Source organism: Suncus etruscus, chromosome 7 (assembly GCF_024139225.1).
Source record: "Suncus etruscus isolate mSunEtr1 chromosome 7, mSunEtr1.pri.cur, whole genome shotgun sequence".
Classification (NCBI taxonomy): domain Eukaryota; kingdom Metazoa; phylum Chordata; class Mammalia; order Eulipotyphla; family Soricidae; genus Suncus; species Suncus etruscus.
The window spans coordinates 83,976,450-84,001,890 of NC_064854.1; the positions used below are offsets into that span (position 1 = coordinate 83,976,450).

The window sequence follows — 25,441 nt, forward strand, 5'->3', positions numbered from 1 at the left end:
GTTTCTGCTTTTGAGAGATCCTTGGATAGATCCTGATCAGTGAATGCTGCGAGTTGCTCTTTCAGACTATATAGACTGAAGTTGGGATTCAGAATTTATCTACCCTCTCAGATTATCTCAAAAGACTTAAGAGATATGTATACCCTTTTTGTACACTTCTTAAGCGTATCTCTTTAACATGTATATGTTTATGATGTATTTATTTTGCTTTCCCTTTTCTATTCAGATTTGTTAGTAGAAATTCTTAGAAGAGAGTAGAGATAGTACCCATGAAGTCTTTGTGCTTTTGATAAACCATGATATGTGTTGTTCAATAATTATCTTTCCTTAGGCCACAATAATATCTATTGTGCTGTTCCTTTTGCATAGGTGCATTAAAATTGGAAAATATTAGAAACTAAGAAGAGTTATACATTAGGGACAAGAACTCAGTAATTTCTTGCTACAGAGGTCCTTAGACCCTGAAACATTTGCCTTGGTGAATTGACTTAGGCTTTATTCACTTGGACATCAGGTTGGGTCCAGCACAGTTCTCTGCACCTATTCTAGGAACCAACCATCAATCAGTATATACCCTGGAACTGCACTATTGGCCACCACCAGGTCTCTCCTCTCAATATATAGAAAAGTTCTGAAGACCGTAGTTTCTCCCAAACATGAAAAGAGATAAAAAAAAAGACACCCTCTAACATAACACTCCTATGGAGGATGAGAGGCTCAAAGACACCTTCGACCCATCATTTTCATTTATCCATTGCATCTTTACATTGGCCAAGCATAGGTAACCTTGACATTACAGGGAAACCTTAATTGCAGGTCAGCCTAGGAAAATTGGAGATTGTTTAGGAATGAATGGAACTGTCAGAATTTACTTGCCCCAGGATGAGCTAACATGGTAACCTGACAGTTAAAACTGTTTTGAGGAGAATCTTTCCTTGGACCTTGAAGAAAGACTATGGGGTTAGATAAATTAGAGTGCTTGGAGCCTGTATATTATCTTAAGGCTGTATACTTTTTGGATAGGGTTACTTTGTAGTTAGGCCAAACGTTTCTTCTTTATATATTTTTATATTTTTCTTTTTCATATTTTTTATATTTTTATATTTTCTCAACTTTTGCTGTATGCCAATCTTTATTTTTTATCTTTAGAGGCATCTGTCTTAATCTTAGAAACCATGAAATGTAAATTATTTTGTTTTTCTATAAAGTCAATCCAGCTCAAGGGAGCTATCATGGTAATTACCCACTAGAAGGTCATCACTCACCATCTTTGGGGGTCTTCTCAAATCCTCTGGTCACTGATCAAGCACCAGTTATAAAATTGCCTCTTGTGCTATATTTCCAATACCAGGTGAATGAGTCTAAAGCAGAGATAAGCATGAAATAATCCATACCAGGCTGAGAGTAAAACACATATTGTCTGGCAATCTTCTATTTTCTAAGGTGCAAGATGCTTGCCAGAACTGTTTTATTGAATACAGAGACCACCCCCCAGTGGAATAGTATGAACAGATTAAAGACAAATAGCTCAGGCTATCCTGAGCCTGTCTGCCCCAAGTTTACATATAAGACAATTTTTGTTTTGGGTGAAATCAAGTTGTAAACAGATACAAAGAAACCAGGGATGATCTTTGTTTTGGGTAAAGCAAGGTATAATCTAACAGGTCACCAGGTGCAGGAGCATCTAAGACCAGTTTCCTTTGTGGCAAGATCATGGAGGTACCCAGCATCTCCCACCATGGCACTTGGCTGTAGCCTGCCAGGACAAGGGGCCAGCTCTCACCACCTTTGGAGAGAAGTTGGAAAGCACTGGGCTGGGGGGAGACTTGTTAAAAAGCCCTTGGAAATCACTGGGCTGTGGGGGAGTCTTCTTAAAAAGCCCTTCTTGCCCTAAGAGGTCCCATCAACACAATGGCACCCATCACTACTACTCATGCACCTGCATGCTGTATCACTAAACTGGTTACAGGAGGCAGGTGACCAGGCCAGCCACCACCAGGTTCTCTTGCATCAAACTCCCCTGAGATGGGCCACACCTGACTCGCCAGCCCAGACACACTTCATTTGGGGAAGGAAAGTAGAAATTGTGGAGTGAACATTATTTCCTCCTTTGGATGAGGAGGGAAATCTGCTCTTCCATGATTATACAACAGTTAACATGGCTGCATATATGTTGCATGATGAAATTGTTTAGAGTTTAAGCATTTTTACCTATAAAAATGGTAATTTGGTAACATAATTGTTCAGTTTTGTTTTGGGGTCACATTCTACAGTGCTCAGAGATTTATTCCTGACTCTGTGGTTAGGTTTCTTTCTTGATAAGCTTAGGAGGGCTGGCATACATGGTGCCAGCCACTTTTTTAAATATAATTTTTATTTTGATCATAGTGGTTTACATATTGTTGACAATAATATTATAGGTACATATTTACATAAAATCAGGGGGGTTCCCATCACCGATTTGTCCTCCCTACACCTCCATGTTCATCCTATCTCTCATATCCTCCTCCCTCACCCCCGGGGCTGCGAGAATAAGTGGTCCCCTCTGTACCTAGCTTACTACTTAGTAGTCTTGATCCTGGTGCCTCCCTATTTCCCCCTCTAACTGGGAGGAAGAACTATATAGTTCAAGTTATGTGGTTTTATTTGAAGAAGATAAAAGTAATAAACTGGGGTAAAAGTCTAATATGCCGAAAATGGGCGGAATCCTTCTAGAGGCGCTCATCGTTGGTTTAAGAGATGAAGGAGAAAAAGAAGATGGAACACCCCAACAGTACAAAAAGAAATGTCAAATATTCAGTGAGCATTCCCGTGATAATGATAGGCACCACAAAAAAAGCCATGGTCTTGAGTTAAAAAACATGGCGGAGCACCTAAAGAAAGAAAAGAAAAGAAGAAAAACAAAACAAAACAATACAAATATAAATGGGGACAACAACTTCAATATCCACACCAAAACAAAGAAATCGACAAAAAGTAGATAGGTAAATAAAAAAAAAATAAATGAAGAAAAAAATATATAAAAGATAAAAAATGTTTTGTGCTTTTTGCCTTTTTTCCCCCCTCCGGCACTGGCATAGTAAATATCGGGGTCATTTGAAAAGGAATTCACTTGGCCTAAGCGCTATAGGGTTTCTCCACTCTTGGGGTATATTGTCACGGGATTAACTATAGACTCCTTTCAGGTTCATTTACTCTACTGGTGGTGCTTTCGTGGTGTTTGGAAAACTGCTCTGTTCTGGGTGATGAAATAAGACCTCAGTATCTAGAGATCTCAGTATCTGCACAGGTCCAGGAGTGGGATTTATGATGAAGTCTTTGTGGTTCTAGAAGTTCTGTCCCCTCAGTCTCATCTTCTGTGGTTGGTGGTCTTGGTCTTTGCACTGATCCTAGGGTGGAACCTAGGATAGCGTCTTTCATTGTGTTTCCAGAAGACCCATTCCGTTGCGATTGTCTCTGCCAGACCTTTGGAACTGGGGATCATGGTTGTTGTGCGGGTCGTATTTTAAACCCTAAACTAGGGCTTTTTTATTGGTCGCAAAATATATTCAGTCCAGTCGTGGTTCTAGCAGCCAGTCATCTATAAATCGCGATCTTGGCTTTTGGACCGACCAAAGGGTGACAAGTCTTCTGATTTTGTCTTGTCGTTAGCTGGTGAGTTAGGATAACCTGTTCTTGGGCCAAGTTGTTCCCATTTTCTTTGTTGTCAGGATATCATATTAGAGCTGGTGCCAGCCACTTTTAAGGCAAGTGCCCTACCTTCCATACTATCTCTCCAACCTCCCTTTAACAGTTTTAACATAAGTAAATTATTAATAAAGTAGTATTAAACATTTTATCAGACATTTTAGTAGCCAAAATTATATACAGTAAGGAAAAAGTCGAAGTTACATTTCTATCATTTTGTCTGGGTGGTTACTATAGTAATTGTTCTAATAAATTATGGTACTTATTCTCTTTTTCTTTAGCCTCCTAAAGAACAGATTGTTGTATTATCAGCACTTAGCCTTCGTGGTCACACATAGGTGCAACTTCACTCTGTGTGTAGGTGGTCCTAGGGAATATCTGGGACCTACTTTTGCATTGGAAACTAAGGCTGATGGGAGAACCACAGTGAGTGATAGCTATCTTTTCAGATAAACTTCCCACCATATCCACTCATAATTGGTTCTCAAGATGCAGAAGTGTTGGAAATGCTACCTTCCACTCTCCAGGATGTTCTGTGCCTTTTCTTACGTGTTACCTCCTCACTCTTAAGCTGTTCATTCTCTGTATTTTAGCTGCAACTGTGTTTCCCACAAGGTCAAGTCTGGCACACTACTGAGACCCTACCTCCCTTGCATGCTGATCTCTGCTGAGACTTAAATGTAAAAAGTTTAATGACTGTATGCCTTCCCACTTGACTTTGGTCTCCAAATGGGCAAGAGGCAAGGTATTTTCAAGCATTTTAGCTCAGAGCAGGTGCAGCAATAAGATATAATGAATGAAATGAATAATGTTCTAGAATTTTTTTGAAGGAGTATACCAAGTAGTACTCTGAGTGCTACTTTTATTTAGCTCAGTGATCAGGGACCACATAGTTCTAGGAATCAAACTGAGTTTTCTGAATAAAAAGTATGAACTCCAACACTTCAAGACATATTGGAACATTCTAGAAATTCCTATTTATAATTCTTTCATTGTATTTCTGGGGGAAAGATAATGAAATGAGACATCATGTACATAAACAATATGTGCTTAAGTGATTATAATAAGAAAACTTATAGGCTACCAAAATTTCACTCTGGATATTTTGTTCACAGTGGTAGTTAGGTAGTGGAATGTAAAATTAAACAGCAAAAACTTTGTCAGAAGTCAGCACATCTTGTGCTCACTTTGGCAGCACATATACTAAAATTGGAATGATACAGAGAGATTAGCATGGCCCCTTCACAAGGATGCCTCTCAAATTTGTTCCAATCTTAAAAAAGAAAAAAAAATAAGTCAGCACATCTTGTTTTCCTTATTATCTTGTAAAGGTTTCTTTTATTGAGACTCAGTTTTCTTATATGTAAAGTACATATTAAAAAAAACACTTGTGGGGGCTAAAATGATAACACAGCTGGAAGGACATTTACTTTGCATGCAGATGATTGGGGTTTGATCCCTGGCATTTCATTACAGCCCAACAAGCCTGCTAGGAATAATTTCTGATTACAGAGGCAGGAGTAACTTCTGAGCACCTATATTTGTGGTCCAAAAGCAAAAACAAAACAAAACAAGGAAACATCTGTTTTTTATGGACTGAATTATGTCTCCAAAAATATGTATGTTGAGGATCAGAAAGGTAGCACAGGAGTAAGAAGTTTGTCTTGCACGGAACTGACTCCAATTTCATCCCTGACATCACATATGCTCGCCTGAATACTGCCAGGAGTGATCCCTGCACAGCGCCAGGAGTAATCCCTGAGCATAGACTAGGTTTAGGTGTGGCCCAACTATAAACAAACCAAGAAAAAAGGATATGTTGACAACCGAGCTCACAGTATCTCAGATTGTGGCTGTATTTGAGGTTATGAATTCGAGTAGGAGAAACAATATAAAGTGAGACCACTAGGTGGCCCTAATCTTTAATCTTTATATAAAGAGGGACATACTCATGGAAATATGCACATAGTGGAAAATGTACGATAAAGCCTGGGAAGCTGGTTCATTTAAAGACACAGGAGATAACTTAACCCAGCCACAGGAGAGACAAGCACTGCCTACACTGGATTCTGTACTTTTGACTCTGGGACTGTAGAATAATGTATTTTAGTTGTTGAAGCACCATTCTGTTGCTCCTAAATTAGCTTGCCCTGTGTTGATACTATGTATTTAAAATATCCAAATTTCACTAAAGTATATTATGGAATTGTGGGTTGTCCATAGTTCGCATTGATTCTCTATGTTATTGTGCTTTTATCTACTTGTGCCTTTGTCATTCTGGGACTAGCTGATCCCTGGGGCATGTGTTCCTCATCATCTAAGAAGCAGGAGTGTAACTGGGTGTGATCAAAGCTTTGTAGAGCATTCCATTTGGCCAAGCAGCAGATAGGTCACCTGGCCCATGAGGCAGACAGACCTTCTGGGGAGGGCAGTGCTGTGACATTCACAATAAGGCTATTATGACTGAGGGTGCACAATGGAGAGAGGGTCGATAATATCTTACAGGGCGCACACAGGTCTGATACAGGCATGTCTCTGGGAAGAACAGCACCTGGCACCCAGTAAGTATTGACAAATGTCCATGTTTTCAAGTAGTTATTGACAAAATTTTAGTCTTTATCACCTATTGCAAGTCTATGTGGAAATTTTCTTTCTGAACAAGTAGGATTAGCTGAGTAAATTGCATTAATATTTGGTGAAGTGCAAGTCTCTATAGATTACAGTCTCACAGCTGTAATTAATTTCTTTACATTCTTTTAAATTGTATGTCTGCTTCAGTGGATTAAAACAGAGATGGGCCCGGAGAGATAGCACAGCGGTGTTTGCCTTGCAAGCAGCCGATCCAGGACCAAAGGTGGTTGGTTCGAATCCCGGTGTGCCACATGGTCCCCCCGTGCCTGCCAGGAGCTATTTCTGAGCAGACAGCCAGGAGTAACCCCTGAGCAACGCCAGGTGTGGCCCTCCCCCCCCCAAAAAATATATATATATATATATAAAACAGAGATGATTTCAAGCTTATTTAATCATTAGAACATTGAGGGCACAATTAAATGCCCCTTTTCTCTTCTTTCAAAAACTCAAAGACTCTTAAAATGATTGTTGTGAAAGGACACATAAAAAATGTTTTAATCAATAGTTGAACTCTCCAAGGTGATCACAGCAAAGTGTTAAATGTTCTGATTACATTTTCAATTGGTTTATCTAGAAATCCATATAGTTGCATGTCACAATATTGAATAAATGCCATACAGAATATCTTTTTTTTTTTTTTTTGTGGTTTTTGGGTCACACCCGGCAGTGCTCAGGGGTTATTCCTGGCTCCAGGCTCAGAAATTGCTCCTGGCAGGCACGGGGGACCATATGGGACTCCAGGATTCGAACTGATGACCTTCTGCATGAGAGGCAAACACCTTACCTCCATGCTATTTCTCCGGCCCCCATACAGAATATCTTAATTGTACCCATTTATCACTTCCCTCTGTTTCTTGATGTATTCAGGATGTATGAAGTTATCAAAATCTGGGAACTCAAATATTTTTATTTCCAAATGCCTTTTGAGCTTTGTTCTCAGTATTTCCTATCAGATTGGGTCTACTAATTGTGAGTTATTTTTGACAATACCTTAACAAATTTTTTTTTTTTTTTTTTTGGTTTTTGGGCCAAACCCGTTTGACGCTCAGGGGTACTCCTGGCTATGCGCTCAGAAATCGCCCCTGGCTTGGGGGACCATATGGGACGCCGGGAGATTGAACCGCGGTCCATCCTACACTAGCACTTGCAAGGTAGACACCTTACCTCTAGCGCCACCTTCCCGGCCCCATACCTTAACAAATTTAAGTTTTAATAGTAACATAAATTTTATTCTAACAAGTCTATTGGAATCAAATTTTGCACCAGATTTTTATAATACACTAATATCAGTTATTTTTAACATTAAAGTCTGCTTTTTTTTTAGACCTGAGCATTGTTAGTAGTTACACGTTTTCATTTTTATTTTGGCACATAGTATTTATTAATTTTGATTATAATAGTTTACTATGTTTCTATAATATTAACAACTGGGAATGGACATCTGATATATTCATTGCCTTTTGTATTAAAACTTTGTCAATGGAGTCTGGAATTTGATGTATACCCTTGAACTTGTAAAAGTTTAGTGTTATCCACTTACAGGATAGGGATTCATAATTATATAAAAGATGCAAGTTGGTACAAGTTTCAGATCATCGAGAGTGAAACTTCTTCATCTGGGAAGCTTCTTTAAGAGAAGACCATGGAGCAAACATTCCCAGGCACCCAAATGGATACTGGCATCATACAACCTCACCCACCAGGAATTCCTCCATGGAGGCATTGAATTACAGGAAAGTTCCCAAGCTTGTAAAGTTGTATCAGTGGCAACAACTTAGTCAGAAGTTATTGTTACAGATATCTGTAGGAGGAAGAGCAGATTCATTGTGTGCATAGCTCTTGTGCAGAGTCAACTCAGACTGGGTTTTAATTTTCTTAAATGATTTTCATACTTAATTTAAAAAGTGATTAATAAACTATGGATAGTTGATTTTTAGGCATTTAACATACAAACACCAATCAGCATCAACCTCCACCACATGTTTCCTAACTCCTTCATCCTTTTAACCAAATCCTGCCTGCCACTATGCCAAGCACATTACAAAGTTCTGTGGTTGCAGCTTGGATCTCATGCCCAAGCTGAGTTTTCAACAAATCTTGATAAAACTTTGATTATCACCTAAACTGTTGATTGCAGAGACAAGTGTAATAGAATAGCGGGTGGGTCACTTGCCTTGCAGGTTCAATCCTCAGCACCACATATTTTCCCGTGAGTTCAAAGGAAACTATTCTGTGTGAAGGAGTAAGTCCTGAGCATTTCTGAGTGTGGCTCCCAAACAAAAAAAGTTTTTAAAAAGAATAATATTGTTGAATGCATTGAGACTTTCTTATTCTTTCATTTTATTTTTTCTGAAAGTGCTTTGAGGTAGACCATATTACCCTTATTTCTAGAAGACCTGATAAGGCCTGTGTCCCAGCAATGAATCTGGAAGCAGAGCCTTGGCAGTGGTCTCAAGAGTCCTCATCTCAATGAAGTTTCTTCTCTTCAAAGTCTCTTTCATTTTAGAAAGTCTCCTACTTTGCTGTGAAATTCACCAGACACTCTTATCTATGTTTTACTGTCAACACTAATCTAGAAGGCATTTGAAGCCAAAAAGAGTTCCCTATATTTTAGTAGGTAAAAGTTTCTGGGAAGTAAAATGTAGAAATAATAATAAAATGGACATGTGATTGCAGGATGTGATTAAGGGATACAGAGTTGGATAAAATGACATTGAGGAGATGTTTCAAAAGAAACAAAAACACAAACATGTCCAAATTCTGAGTTTCCTTGCTAGAAAGTGAACATGTAGTATCCCCAAGTAATTAGATGCCTGTGGCATCTAGGAACCAAGTTTTTACCACACTGGTCACTCTAGCCTGAGTTTAAACATATTTTTGAAGCCTGTTTGCAGGCATCCTTCTTTATGGTAGGTGATGCTGTTTGTACATTGTTGGGGGAAAGTATCAAACAATGACTCACATTTCTGTAATGCAATAATGGGTTTATTAAAGAATTCATAAATATGCAGTATACTAGTGTATAAGTGCTCCACTGCCTTAATTCAAACATGGGTGAATGGGTCTGAAGCAGAGGAGCTGCAAAAATTAAGAAAACATGCCAGGCATAAGAGAGAAAAGATTGAGGTCAGGGGAATCTCAGCTTTGTGGGCTGAGTGACAACTGTCCTTCCAGTGCAAACTTCATTATACAGACCCAATCTACATGGGGGGGGGGGGATGGAGTTAATAGAATAAAGTACCTAATGTACCTAATGTACTTATCTAATGTTAAGGGTGTCTTTTGCATTTTAAAAGAGGCGGGTGAATTGAAAACAAAACTAGTGCAAAGTCTCTGTTTTGGGTAAAGCAGGGTGTGAGCTCTGTGTGTATGGCTACATCTCCCTCTTTTTTGAAATTGTATCAAAGTTTAATTCATTTCTTTTAGAAACAAATGATTAAAAAATAATTTTTTTAATTTTTATTTTGACCAAAATGGATTACAAATCTTTCACAGTAATTTTTTAGGTACATAGTGACATTGAATCAGGGGCATTCCCACCACCAATGTTGTCCTCCCTCCATTTCTGTTTCCAGCATGCATCCCATTTCCCCCTCCTTTCCCACCTGTGTTGCTAGTATAAGTGGTCCCCTCTGTGTTTAGTATATCTGATCATTTTTTTAATTTCCACTTAATGTATTTCCCCCTCAATTTGTGAGGCGAAATAAGATGGTTCAAATTATGTGGTTATTGGGGCTGGAGAGATAGCACAGTGGTAAGGCATTGCCTTGCATGCAGAAGGACGGTGGTTTGAATCCTGGCATCCCATATGGTCCTCCGAGCCTGCCAGGGGCGATTTCTGAGCATAGAGCCAGAAGTAACTCATGAGCACTGCCAGGTGGACCCAAACAAACAAACAAACAAACAAACAAATTATGTAGTTCTGTTTGAAGAAAAGAAAAAAAATAAAATGGGGCAAAAATCAAATAAGCAAAACATGGGAGGAGTTCTTCTTTTCTAGAGGCTATAAATATCAGTTTAAGAGAAGAAAGGGAAAAGGGAGAAACCAAACAATACTAAAAAAATTTTAAAAAATGAAATCAAACAAAAACTCGAAAAGCGCCACAGCAATACAGATACCAACCAACAATAACCACAGTCCTAAAATAAAAAACAAAACAAAGACCACACAGGAAAAGAGAAAACCCACGGAGAAAAAGCAACAAACAACAACAATAGCAAAACAAACAAAATAAAAAGTTAATTTGTGCCTCTTTTTTTTTTCTTGAATAGGCACAATAAATATTGGGGAAATTAGAGGGGAATTTCCTTGGCCGATGAGATACAGGGTTCCTCCTCCCTTGAAGTATATTGTCATGGGAATAATTAGAGGCTCCATACATGTTTTTTTTAAATCTCCCCTTGGTTCTTTGGTGGTGTCTAGAAACTTTCCACTCCAACATGGATGACAAAATCCTGCCTCTGTAGCTAGAGATCTTGGTATTTGCACAGGTCAATGGATAGAGCCTAGGATGGAATCTTTATGGTTCTGGGAGTTCTGTTCCATCATTGTTTTTTTTTTTTTTTTTGGTTTTTGGGTCACACCCGGCATTGCTCAGGGGTTTCTCCTGGCTGTCTGCTCAGAAATAGCTCCTGGTAGGCACGGGGGACCATATGGGGACACCGGGATTCGAACCAACCACCTTTGGTCCTGGATTGGCTGTTTGCAAGGCCCCCAAACGCTGCTGTGCTATCTCTCCGGGCCCCATCTTGTTGTTTTAATCAGGTCTTCTATAGTTGGGTTTTTGCCCTGATCCTAGAAGGAAGCATAGAATAGAGTCTAGAAAAATAAAATTTTTAAAAGAAGACATAATTTTTAACAGTCACAATAACATCAAGAATACAAATGAGTACCAAATCTGACAAAGATATGCTTTAGTACATTGGTGAAATTGAAATAGCTATGAGATATGCTCACAGCTAGAAATATTTTTTTAGTATTTTCTTTATTTAAACATCTTAATTACAAATATGATTGTGATTAGGTTTCAGTCATGTAAGGAACACCCCCATTCACCAGTGGCAACATTCCCACCACCAATGTCCCAAAATCTTTCTCCATCCCACACAACCCCCATCTGTACCCCAGTTCCCTCATTCATTCACATGATTATGGTAGATTTCCTCTGTATATTTATTTCTATAACTGCACTCCCCACTCTTTGTGGTGAGCTTCATAAAGTGAGCTGGAAGTTCCAGCCCTACTTTCATTGTCTCTGATGTATAGTTGCAAAAATGACTTTTTATTTTTCTTAAAACCCATAGATGAGTGAGGCTATTCTGCATCTCTCTCTCTCTCCCTCTGACTTATTTCACTCAGCATGATAGATTCCATGTACATCCATGTACAAGAAAATTTTATAACTTTATCTCTCCTGACGGCTGCAGTAATATTTCACTGTGTATATGTACAACAGTTTCTTTAGCCAATCATCTGTTGAAAGGCATCTTGGTTGTTTCCAAAGCCTGGCTATTGTGAATAGTGCTGCAAATAAATATAGGTGTAAGGAAGGTGTTTTTGTGTTGTATTCTTGTGTTCTTAGGATATATCACTAGGAGTGGAATAGTTGGTTCTAATGGGAGTTCAATTTCCAGATTTTGGAGGAATCTCCATATCGCTTTTCATAGAGGTTGGACTAGACGGCATTCCCACCAGCAGTGGATAAGAGTTTCTTTCTCTCCACATCCTCACCAGCACTGATTATTCTCATTCTTTGTGATGTATGACAATCTCTGTGGTGTGAAATGGTATCTCATCATTGTTTTGATTTGCATTACCTTGATGATTAGTGATGAGGAGCATTTTTTCATGTGCCTTTTGGCATTTTGAATTTCTTTTTTTTTTTTTTATCAAAGTGCCTGTTCAATTCTTCTCCCCATTTTTTTTATGGGATTAGATGTTCTTGTCTTGTAAAGTTCTGTCAGTGCCCTGTATATTTTGGAGATTAGCCCCTTATCTGATGGTGTTGGGTGAATAGTTTCTCCCACTCAGTGGGTGGCTCTTGTAATCCTGGGCACTATTTCCTTTGAGGTGCAGAAGCTTCTCAGCTTAATGTATTCCCATCTGTTGATCTCTGCTTCCACTTGTTTGGAAAGTGCAGTTTTCCTCCTTGAAGATGTCTTTAGTCTCAATGTCATGGAGTGTTTTTATCGATGTGCTGTTCTATATACCTTATGGTATCAGGTCGGATATCAAAATCTTTAATCCATTTGGATTTTACCTTCATACTATGATGTGTAACTGGGGGTCTGTGTTCGCATTTTTTGCAAGTGGCTAACCAGTTCTGACAGCCCCACTTGTTGAAGAGGTATTCCCTGCTCCATTTAGGATTTCTTGCTCCTTTGTCAAAAATTAGGTGATTGTATGGTCTGGGGAACATTTTGAGGGAACTCAAGCTTATTCCACTGATTTGAGGGTCTGTCTTTATTTCAATACCATGCTGTTTTGATAACTATTGCTTTGTAGTACAGTTTAAAGTTGGGGAAGTTAATGCCTCCCATTTTCCTTTTCCCTAGGAGTGCTTTAGCTATTCGAGAGTATTTATTGTTCCAAATTAACTTGATAAGTGTTTGATCCACTTCTTTGTAAGAATGTCATGTGTATTTTCAGGAGATCACGTTAAATCTGTATAATGTTTTGGGGAGTATTGCAATTTTAATGATGTTAATCCTGCCAATTCATGAGCAGGATATGTGTTTCCATTTCCATGTGTCCTCTCTTATTTCTTGGAGAAGGGCTTTAGAGTTTTCTTTGTATAGGTCCTTCACGTCCTTTGGTCAAGGTTGACTCCAAGATTTTTGAGTTTGTGTGGCACTAATATGAATGGGATTGCCTTCTTGACTTCCTTCTCTTCCCTATCATTATTGGAGTATAAAAAGGCCATTTATATCTCTGTGTTAATTTTGTAGTCTGCCACCTTGCTATATGAGTCTATTGTTCCTAGAAGCATTTTGGTAGAGTATTTAGGGTATTCTAAGTACAGTATTATGTCATCTGTAAACAATGAGAGCTTGACTTTTTTCTTTCCTATCTGGTTTCCCTAAATATCTTTTTCTTGCCTAATCGCTATAGCAAGTACTTCCAGTACTATTTTGAAGAGGAGTAGCGAGAGAGGACAGCCTTGTCTTGTACCAGCATTTAGAGGAAAGGCTTTTAGTTTTTCTCCATTGAGGATAATATTTGTCATTGGCTTGTGGTAGATGGCTTCAACTAGATTGAGAAAGGTTCCTTTTATTCCCATCTTGTTGAGAGTTTTGATCAAGAATGGGTGTTGGACCTTATCAAATGCTTTCTCTGTGTCTATTGATATGATCATGTGATTTTTATTTTTCTTGTTGTTGATGTTGTGTATGATGTTGATAGATTAACGATGTTAAACCATCCTTGCATTCCTGGGATGAAACCTACTTGGTCGTAGATGCATTGGATCCTATTTGCCAGGATTTTGTTCAAGATCATTGCATCTGATTTCATCAGGGTTATTGGTCTGTAATTTTCTTTTTTGGCAGCATCTCTGTCTAGTTTTGGTATCAAGGTGATGTTGGCTTCATAAAAGCTGTTTGGGAGTGTTCCCGTTCTTTTCAATTTCTTGAAGAGCCTGGATAGGATTGGTAGGTAGTAGCTCCTCTTGAAAGATTTGAAAGAATTCATTAGGAAATCCATCTGGGTTGGGCTTTACTGTTTGGGCAGATGTTTGATTACAGTTTCAATTTCCTCTGTAGTGGTGGGGGTGTTTAGATATGCTACATCCTTCCTTACTTAATTGTGGAAGGTTATAAGTGTCCAAGAATTTTTCCATTTCTTTTAGGTTCTCATGTTAGTAGCATAAAGTTTCTCAAAGTAGTCTTTGATTACCCTTTGGATCTCTGAAATATCTGTCGTGATCTCCGCTTTTCATTTCTAGTACAGGTTATAAGTTTTCTTTCTCTCTTTTTCTTTGTGAGTTTTGCCAATGGTCTATCAATCTTGTTTATTTTTTTTAAAGAACCAACTTCTGCTTTTGTTGATCTTCAGATTGTTTTTTGATTTTCCCACTTTATTAAGTTCTGCTTCCACTTTGTTTTTCCTTCTGTCTCCCTATTTTTGATGCCTTTTGTTCATCATTTTCTAATTTTAATGAGCTGCTTTATTAAGTTATTCAGGTATGCCCCTTTTTCCTTCCTAATGTGTGCTTGTATAGCTATACATTTTACTCTCAGGACCGCTTTTGCTGTGTCCCATAGATTCTGGCAGTTTGTGTCTTCATTATCATTTGTTTCCAGGAAAGTTTTGATTTTCTTTTTTATTTCATCTCGGACCCACTGGTTGTTAAGTACCAGGGTGTTTAATTTCCAATTGTTTTAAGTTTTTCTTTTGTGTGCCTTGCAGTTCGCATTTAATTTCAGAGCCTTGTGTCAGCAAATGTAGCCTGCAAGATTTCTATCCTCTTGATTTTATAGGAGGCATGTTTATGTGTCAGCATGTAGTCTATCCTGGAGAATATGCATGTACATTGGAGAAGAATATGTGATCCAGGTTTTTGGGGGTTAGATTGTCCTATATATATCTACTAGTCCTCCTTCTTCTATTACTCTTTTCAGGGCTAGTATGTTTTTGTTGGGTTTCAGTCTGGTTGACCTATCAAGTTTTTGATAGGGCCGTGTTGAGGTCTCCCACAATTATTGTGTTATTATTGATATCTTCTTTCAGATTTGTCAGTAACTATATTAGATAATTTGTTGTTCTCTCATTGGGAGCATATATGTTTAATAGTCTGATTTCTTCCTGTTGCACATATCCCTTGATTAGTACATAGTGTCCATCTTTGTCTCTTACCACTTTTCTAAGTATAAAGTTGGTGTCATCAGATATTAATATGGCTACCCCAGCTTTTTTATGTGTGTTGTTTGATTGGATGATTTTCTTCCAGCCTTTGATTTTGAGTTTATGTTTGTTCTGACTATTCAGGTGTGTTTCTGTAGGCAACAAAAGGTTGGATTCGTCTTTTTGACCCCGTTTGCCACTCTGTGTCTTTTAATTGGTGAATTTAGTCCATTGACATTGAGGAAGATGATTGTCATAGGATTTAATGTCATCTTTGTAGATAAGTTTGCTGTGTTTGTTGGTCTCTCTTGTCTTAGAGTAGACCTGTCCAGTTTTTCCTTTAAGGCTGGTTTTTCATCTGTGAAGTTTCTGAGCTGTTGTTTATCCTTGAAGCTGGTGTATTCTTCCTTCAAAACCTGAACATGAGTCAGGCTGGTTGCAGTATTCTTGGTAAGGCATTCATTTCATTCAGTCTTGTCACAATATCCCACCACTTGTCTTCTGGCCCTTGAGAGTTTCTTGTGACATGTCTGCTGTAAGTCTTAGGGATGCTCCTTTGAATGTAATTTCTCTTTTTGATCTTGCTGCTTTCAGTATTATATCTCTATCTGTGGGATTTGTCATTGTACGAGGATGTGTCTTGAGGTGTTTTTCTTTGGGTCTCTTTTAGCTGGTACTCTTCGGGCATACGGATTTGATTGCATGTAGTCTTTAACCTCTGGGAGTATCTTTTTTGATGATGTCTTTGACAGTTGATTCTTCCTGGAGATCTCCTACCTGGGTCTGTGGGACTCCAATGATTCTTATGTTATTTCTGTTGAGTTTATCAAAGACTTCTATTTTCATCTGTTTGCATTTCCTGAGAACTTTTTCTATTGCCCTGAGCATTTGTCTTAAGGTTCTTTTCCAATTTCTTTTGCTGTGTTGAGTTTTTCTGCATCTCATCTTCCAGTACTCCGATTCTCTCCTCAGCTGCTGTTACCCTGCTGGTGAGGCCATCTATTGAGGTTTTTCAGTTGAGCTACTGTGTTTTTCAGATCTGTTATTTCAGTTTGGAGTTTTCTGATTCCTGTCTTTGTGTTCTGTTCAGATATATCTATGCTTTCTCTGAGTTCTACAAATATCTTCCATATTGCTATTTTAAGTTACTTATCTGAGAGATTAATCAGATGGTTGAAATTTTTTTAGGTCTTCTGAGCTATCATCTTCATTCTCTGTGCATGGTGTTTGCCTTGCGAGGTTTCCCCATTGCCTCACTTGTATGTGGTTTTTCCTGCATGTTGTGGTGGGGTTCATTGGTTAGAAAGAGTGCACAGCCGTGAAGTGAAGCAGAGTGGCCTCGCTATTCCTGCTGCCTCTAGTTGACAGTTATTTTTTGGGGTGCGCTCCCTAGGGCCTCTGAGGAGAGCTTCAGGTATTCAAGAAACACAGACAGGCTCAGAGAGATTTCCTTGAAGTCCTCAGAGTGATCAAAGTCACAGCAGGGGCGGAGCCAGGCCAGAGAGCTCTGATTATTGGTTGGCAACCCCCACAGCCAGACTTTACTCACTGACTAGCTGGGCAGCTTCCGAATGCAGTTTTTTTTTTTGATGCACTCCCTAGGTCTTAGAGAAGACCTTCAGGTATTCAAGAAACACAGGCACAGGAAAATTGGTATTTTTAATATAATTTTTATTGTGATCAACGTGAATTACAAGTCTTTCACAGTAATATTTAAATTACATAGTTGTTGGACCAAATGTTGATACATCCACAAAAAAATTATATCAAAAAAGAAAACCTCAAAACACTTAATGATTTCCAGAGACTTTTAGGTGATGTAAATTGGCTCCTTCCTGCACTAGAAATCCTGAATGCAGAGCTGTCTAATCTGTTTAAAACTTTGGAAGGTAATCCTGCTTTAGATAGCCCAAGAAATTTAACAACAGCTGCCACAAATGAATTGATATCTTCTTGAACAGATTACAAAAATTATTCTCTTAAGATTCATCCCGGAAGAAAAGGTATTTCTGCTAATCTTCCCTACAATAGAAACACCCAAGGCAGCAGGACCTTTGGATTGGTGTATTTACATAACAAACAGCCTTGCTCTGTAGTCTCTTACTTGCACTAATTTCAGAACTGATTATCAAAGCGAGACTACCGTCCCAAGAATTTTGGTTCCCTTTATGCCTCATCAGAAATCGGACTAGCACAGTGACCAGGATCAGACTGCTAGGAGTATAAGCTCCCCCTCATATCAAATACAAAATATTCAAGACACTGACTATTGTTAACATTGCCTGAGGCCTCCCAGAAAGGGAACAAGGAAATTAAGTTTCACACCCCATACATTGAGTGAGACTGACAAAGTGATAAGCCCGTGCATTCCAGGATGCAAGAGGAAAGACAGGAATCTTTCTTAACTGGGCTCCCAATATATAGGGAAGTCTTGCTAGCATGATCTCAATATTGCAATACCAGTATAATATTTCAGACTTACTCAGTATTTTTTAATCAAGATTATTATAAAAAAATATTAACAGGAAAAATCCAAGGGGACATGAAGGTAAATTAGCAGAAGAATTTGATCAGCTCATCAAAACCATGGGAAATGGATGTCATAAATATATAAATCTTGAAAGTTTCAAAGGTAACAATTGTTTTACTTAATGACCAGTTTGCGGGACACAATCAGCAGATTCTCACAAACTATTAATGTTTCTTATAGGAGAGAGAGACACCAGGATTGCTTACTGAAAATTAAATGACAGATAAAGCTATATACCTAATAGACAATGAAAAATATGAACAAACTAGGCCAAAACACTGAAGGGCTCATGAATCTATTATTTTGAATCTCTTTCAAGGACAGTTAAAATCTATCTTCAGTGTCTCACGTGCCACCAAAAGTCCCGAGGTTTATGAGACATTTGTTCATTTGTCCTGTCACATCTACAGATAATTGTACATTACAAAAATGTCTCTTTTAATTTTTTAAAGAAGAGTTAAGAGGATGACAACAAAGTTCAGTGCAACAGCTGCAACACTAAAAGGGATTTTTTAAGGAAAACATATATATGGGAAACTGCCACTAATACTTAGAATACATTTGAAACGTTTTGCTTTGATGGTAAACAAATTAAAAAACTGCACACTTATGTGGATTTTCCTTTAGAAGACCTCAACTTAGCATAATTCACTCCAGAAAATAAAAGCAAGACTGAAAAAATACAACTTATCATCAGTGTCAAAACCATTATGGTAAAGTTTCACTATGGACACTGTACTTCATACTGTAAAATTGCCACAAGACAACACTGGATCAATTTTGATGACAAGAAGACCGAAAAGTTCTAATAGTAGTATCAGTGAAATCTACAGCAGCATACCTCCTGTTTTATACTTCACAGAGATTTACAATTAATGCCAGATAATCATTTCATTTAGTTTGTCAGGTGTTTGTTAATGATTATGCTTCCTTTCACAGGTATCATCGCTGAATAGGGATTGAAAATGATGGATTACGATTCTGAAAGCTACCCAGCAATGAGTGAGTGAGTGAGGTAAGAAATGGCTGACTGTGAGGACTGCCAGGTAAAGTTCTTATTGCTTCACCTGAGAAATCTCCATCCTTCTGTTCTTCTTCTTAGAAAACTGAGGACTTGAAGGGAGCCCTGCCCTGTGCTCTCTGTCTTTTCTAAACTCTGAAGGTCTTCTCAGAGCCCTGGGAAAGGCAAACCCCCCAAAACTGCATTCTGAAGCTACCCAGCAAGCGAGTGAGTAAGAAATGGCTGACTGTTGGGACTGCCAGGTGAAGTGCTGTTTGCTTCACCTGCGGAGTCTCTGCCCAGCTGTGCTTCTTCTGAGAAAACTGAGGACCTGAAGGGAGGCCCTGTCCTGTGCTTCTCTGTCTTTCTGAATCCTTGAAGCTCTCCTCAGAGCCCTGGGAAGCGAACCCAAAAAAAAAACCTGCATTTGAAGCTACCCAGCGAGTGAGTGAGTAAGAAATGGCTGACTTTACAAAACCAGAAAGGGGAAGCCGCTGAACTCTGCTGGAACTCATGCCAGCACCCCTATCTGCCTCTCTTCTGTGCTGTGCTGCTTTTTCGGCCTGATTTCATCCTGTGTGTGGCTCATCTGAGGATGGCCCGCCTTCCATGGAGCCTTCCCTGAAGGTGAGCTTACACGCCCAGAAAGGGAAAGCCACTGAACTCTGCTGGAACTCAGATGCCAGCACCCCTATCTGCCTGTCTTATTGCTGTGCTCCATTTTCAGCCTGATTTCATCCTGTGTGTGGCTCATCTGCAGATGGCTTCGCCTTCCCTGGAGGTGAGTTTACAAGCCCAGAAAGGAGAAGCTTGCTGAACTCTGCTGGAACTCAGATGCCAGCACCACTATCTGCCTGTCTTCTGTGCTGTGCTCCATTTTTCTGCCTGATTTCATCCTGTGTGTCGCCCATCTGTGGGACAGCTCGACTTCCCTGGAGAATTCCCCTTGAGATTGCTTTACATGCCCAGAAAGGGGAAACCGCTGAACTCTGCTGGTACTAGCAGATGCCAGCACCCCTATCTGCCTGTCTTCTGTGCTGTGCTCCATTTTCAGCCTGATTTCATCCTGTGTGTGCTTCATCTGCGATGGCTCGCCTTCCCTGGAGCGTTTCTTGGAGGTGAGGTTTACAAGTCCAGAAAGATCTACGCTTCCCGGCCGTTGCACATCATTTAGCCAATAAATACAACCACAACACGTAGAAAACCACAATACAAGTGTGACAATGGGGAAAAAAACAGGCCAGTGCCAGACATAGAAAATGACGATGGCAACTCTGATGACTTGAACATCACCAACCAACTAGTCAGTCTCTCAGATAAAGAGTTTAGAGTCACAATATGGAAGATGTTCAAAGAACTCAAAGAAGAATAGAAGAGAACACTAATAAAGAATCAAGAGAATATGAAGATAGAAATCAGAAAACTCCAAACTAAAATTTCAGGTTAAATAATAGGTCTGAAAAACTCAGTAGATGAATTGAAGAAAAACATGATTGAGCTTTCCCACGGGTTAACACCAGCTGAGGATAGAATTAGTACACTAGAAGATGAGATGAATAACAATTCCATACAGCAGAAGCAATTGGAAAAAAAACCTTAAAGCAAATGATCAAACAATGGAAAAATTACTCAAAGAATGGGAACAGATGAAAATAGAAGTCTATGATAAGCTCAACAGAAACAACTTAAGAAACATTGGAGTCCCAGAGACCCAGGAAGAAAATCTCCAGGAAGAATCAACGGTCAAGAATATCATTAAAGAGAAACTACCAGAGCTAATGAATACATGCGATCAAATCCTGCATGCCCGAAGAGTACCAACTAAAAGAGACCCCAGAAAAAACACCCCAAGACACATCCTAGTCGCATTGACAAATCCACAATAGGGACAGAATTCTGAAAATCAGCAAGATCAAAAAGAGAAATTACATTCAAGGGAAATCCTTGAGATATACTGCATATCTGTAACCGGAAATACTCAAGGTCAGAAGGCAGTGGTGGGACATAGTGACAAAACTCAATGAAATAAATGCTTCACCTACAATAACTGCACCCAGCAAAACTTACTTTCAGGTTTGAAGGAACAATACATGGCTTCAGAGACAAACAAAAGCTCAAAAATTTACAGACACAAAACCATTCTTAAAAGAAAAACTGAACAGCCTACTTTAAACAAGACTGACCAACAGACACACCAAACTTTGATATATAAGATGGCACTAACTCCCAGGACAATTCTTTCTCTCAATGTCAATGGACTAAATGCACCAGTTAAGAGACACAGAGTGGCTAAATAGATCAAAAAACTCAATCAACCTTCTGCTGCCTACAAGAAACACACCTGAATAGTCAGAAACAAACATAGACTCAAAATAAAAGGCTGGAGGAAAATAATTCAAGCAAACAACACCCATAAAAAAGCTGGAGTGGCCATACTAATATCAGAATGATGCAAACTTTATACTTAGGAAAGTTGTAAGGGACAAAAACGGACATTTGTATTAATCAAGAGATACATACAGCAGGAAGAAATCACTCTCCTAAACATATATGCACGAATGAGTGGCCAGCAAAATATTTAATAAAATTGTTGACAAATCTGAAAAATAATATCAATAACAACATAATAATTGTGGGAGACCTCAACAAGGGGCATTGCCAACACTTGACAGGTTCAACCAAACTGAAACCCAAACAAGAAATATACTTAGACCTGAAAAGAGAAATGGAAAAAAGAGTCCTAGTAGATATATACAGAACACTCCACCCCCCAGAAGCCTGGATACACATTCTTCTCTAATGTACATGGGAACATTCTCCAGGATAGACTACATGCTAGCACATAAAACTACCTCCATGATATCAAGAGGATAGAAATTTTGCAGGCTACTTTCGCTGACCACAATACCCTGAAATTATATGTGACCTACAAAGCAACACAGAAGAAAAACTTTAATACCTGGATTAAACATCCTAATACTGAATAACCAGTGGGTCCAAGATGAAATCAAAGAGAATCAAAACCGTCCTGGAAACAAATGACAATGGAGACACAAACTATCAGAACCTATGGGATACAGCAAAAGCGGTACTGAGAGGAAAATTTATAGCTTTGCAAGCAAACATCAGGAAGGAAGAAGGGGCATACCTGAATAGCTTAATGAGCAGCTCATAGAATTAGAAAGTACTCAGCAAAAGGACCCCAAAGTAGGGAGACAGAAGGAAATAACAAAGCTAAGAGCAGAAATCAAAGAAGTGGAAACCCGAAAAACAATCCAAAAGATCAACAAAAGCAGAAGTTGGTTCTTTGATAGAGCACTGGCAAAACTAACAAAGAAAGAGAGAGAGAAATTTGATAACTCATATTAGGAATAAAAAAGGAGAGATCACTACGGATATGGTAGAGATCCAAAGGTTAATCAAAAACTACATTGAGAAACTCTATGCCACTAAAAATGAAAACCTGGAAGAAATAGATAAATTTTTGGACTCTTATACTTTTCCAAGGTTGAAGGAAGAGGATGTAGCATACCTAAACACACCCATCACTATTGAGGAAATTAAGACAGTAATCAAATGTCTGCCCCAAAACAAAAGTCCAGGCCCAGATAGATTTACTAATGAATTATTTCAAACTTTTCAAGAGGAACTTCTACCAATCCTGGCAATATTCTTTCATAAAATCGAAAAAAAAAAGGAACACTTTCAAATAGCTTTTATGAAGCCAACATCTTAACCAGACAGAGATGCTACCAAAAAAAGAAATTACAGACCAATATCGCTGATGAATAGAGATGCAAAGATCCTCAACAAAATTCTGGCAAATAGGATTCAATACCTCATTAAGAAGATCATCCACTATGATCAAGTAGGTTTCATCCCAGGAAAGAAAGGCAGGTTTAACATCTGTAAATCTATCAACATAATACACAAGATCAACCACAAGAAAAAATAGAAATCACATGATCATATCAATAGATGCAGAGAAAGCATTTGATAAGGTCCAACACCCATTCTTGATCAAAACTCTCAGCAAGATGGGAATGGAAGGAACCTTTCTCAATATAGTTAAGGCCATCTACCACAAGCCAGAGGCAAATATTGTCTTCAATGGAGAAAAACTGAAAGGCTTTTCTCTAAATTCTGGCACAAGACAAGGCTGTCCTCTCTCACCACTCCTATTCAACATAGCACTGGAAGTACTAGCTATAGCGATTAGGCAAGAAAAAGATATCAAGGGAATCCAGATAGGAAAGGAAGAAGTCAAGCTCTCGCTGTTTGCAGATGACATGATTCTCTACCTAGGAAACCCTGAAGTGTCTACGAAAAAGCTTCTAGAAACAATAATCTAATAGAGCAAGGTGGCAGGAGGCTACAAAATTAACACACAAAAATCAATGGCCTTTCAATTCACCAATAATAACAAGGAAGAAATAGACATTAAGAAAACAACCCCGTTCACAATAGTGCCACACAAACTCAAATATTTTTGAATAAACTTGACTAAAAATGTGAAGGACCTATACAAAGAAAACTATAAAACTCTGCTCCAAGAAATAAGAGAGGACACACGAAAATGGAAGCACAACCCTGCTCATGGATTGGCAGAATTAACATAATTAAAATGGCAATACTCCCCAAAGCATTGTACAGATTTAATGCAATCCCTCTAAAGATACCCATGACATTCTTCAAATAAGTGGATCAGGCACTTTTGAAATTCATTTGGAACAATAAACACCTTAGAATAGCTAAAGCAATCATTGGGAAAAAGAATATGGAAGGAATTACTTTCCCCAACTTTAAACTGTACTACAAAGCAATAGTTATCAAAACAGCATGGTATTGGAATAAAGACAGGCTTTCAGATAAGTGGAATAGGCTTGAATACTCAGAGAATGTTCCTCAGACATACAATCACCTAATTTTTGATAAAGAGCAAGAAATCCTAAATGGAGCAAAAAAAAAAAAAAAAAGCCTTTTCAACAAGTGGTGCTGGCACAACTGTCTAGCCACTTGCAAAAAATTGAACTCAGACCCCCAGCTAACATCATTGTACGAAGGTTAAATCCAAATGGATGAAAGACCTCGATATAATACCTGAAACCATAAGATATATAGAACAACATGTAGGCAAAACACTCCAGGACATTGAGACTAAAGGCATCTTCAAAGAGAAAACTGCACTCTCCAAGCAAGTGAAAGCAGAGATTAACAAATGGGAATATATTAAACTGAGAAGCTTCTGCACCTCAAAAGAAATAGCGCCCAGAATACAAGAGCCCCCCCACTGGAGTGGGAGAAACTATTCACCCAAAACCCATCAGAGAAGGCGCTAATCTCCAAAATATACAAGGCACTGACAGAATTTTACAAGAAAAAAACATCTAATTCAATCAAAAAATGGGGAGAAGAAACGGACAGACACTTTGACAAAGAAGAAATACAAATAGCCAAAAGACACATGAAAAAATGCTCCACATCACTAGTCATCAGGGAGATGCAAATCAAAACAACTATGAGGTACCACCTCACACCCCAGAGATTGGCACACGTCCACAAAGAATGAGAACAAGCAGTGTTTGCGGGGATGTGGAGAGAAAGGAACTCTTATCCACTGCTGGTGGGAATGCCATCTAGTTCAACCTTTATGGAAAGCAATATGGAGATTCCTTCAAAAACTGGAAATCGAGCTCCCATATGACCCAGCTATACCACTCCTAGGAATATACCCTAGGAACATAAAAATACAATACAAAAATTCCTTCCTTACATCTATATTCATTTCAGCACTATTTACCATAGCAAGACTCTGGAAACAGCCAAGATACCCTTCAACAGACGAATGGCTAAAGAAACAGTGGTACATATACACAATGGAATATTATGCAGCTGTCAGGAGAGATGAAGTCATGACATTTTCGTATACATGAATGTTCATGGAATCTATTATGCTGGGTGAAATAACTCAGAGAGGGGAGAAAGAGGCAGAATGGTCTCACTCTACTATGGGTTTTAAGAAAAATGAAAGACATTCTTGCAATAATAACTTTCAGACACAAAAGATAAAAGAGCTGGAAGTTACAGCTCACCTCATGAAGCTCACCAGAAACAGGGATGAGTTTAGTTAGAGAAATAACTACGTTTTGAACTATCCTAATAATGAGAATATACGAGGGAAATAGAAAACCTGTCTAGAGTACAGGTGGGGGTTGGTTAGGTGGGGAGGAGGGAGATTTGGGACATTGGTGATGGGAATGTTGCACTGGTGATGGGTGGTGATCTTTATGTGACTGAAACTCAAACACAATCATGTATGTAATAAAGTTGTTTAAATAAAAATTTTCAAAAAATGAATGATTCCCATTGTGGTTTCTTGTATGGTGTATTTATGTCTTAATTTCAGTATTACTCTAGGTTACAATTAATTAGGAAATTTTGCAATTTAATTAGTGTTACTCAAGGCTCACCTGAGAGAAATATTCCTCATTATATTAATGTTTTATATGACAATGCATTAAGATATACTCATTTAACAACTTTCACTCTTTCACTCTAACATCATTATTTTATTTCTCTAAATTTAGTCTTCATGACGGACGTGAATTCATAATCTTGACATAACAATACTTTTTAGGTGGACTCTCTTCATAGTGCTCATGTCTAAATTGACTACTATAGAATTACTGTTTATACTTGTATTAGTGTTTTCCATGGTCATATATGTGCATGAAATTATCTTTCAGATCTG

General features: G+C 38.5%; 1 protein-coding gene and 1 pseudogene across 1 annotated transcript in view; one reads left to right on the forward strand and one right to left on the reverse strand.

The window, feature by feature from the left end:
• The window catches only part of FBXO9 (F-box protein 9), a 505,156-nt gene that overhangs the window by 418,566 nt on the left and 61,149 nt on the right, over positions 1 to 25,441 (reverse strand). The gene's annotated exons all lie outside the window — the stretch shown is intronic.
• LOC126014535 (uncharacterized) lies at positions 4,867 to 4,965 on the forward strand (annotated as a pseudogene).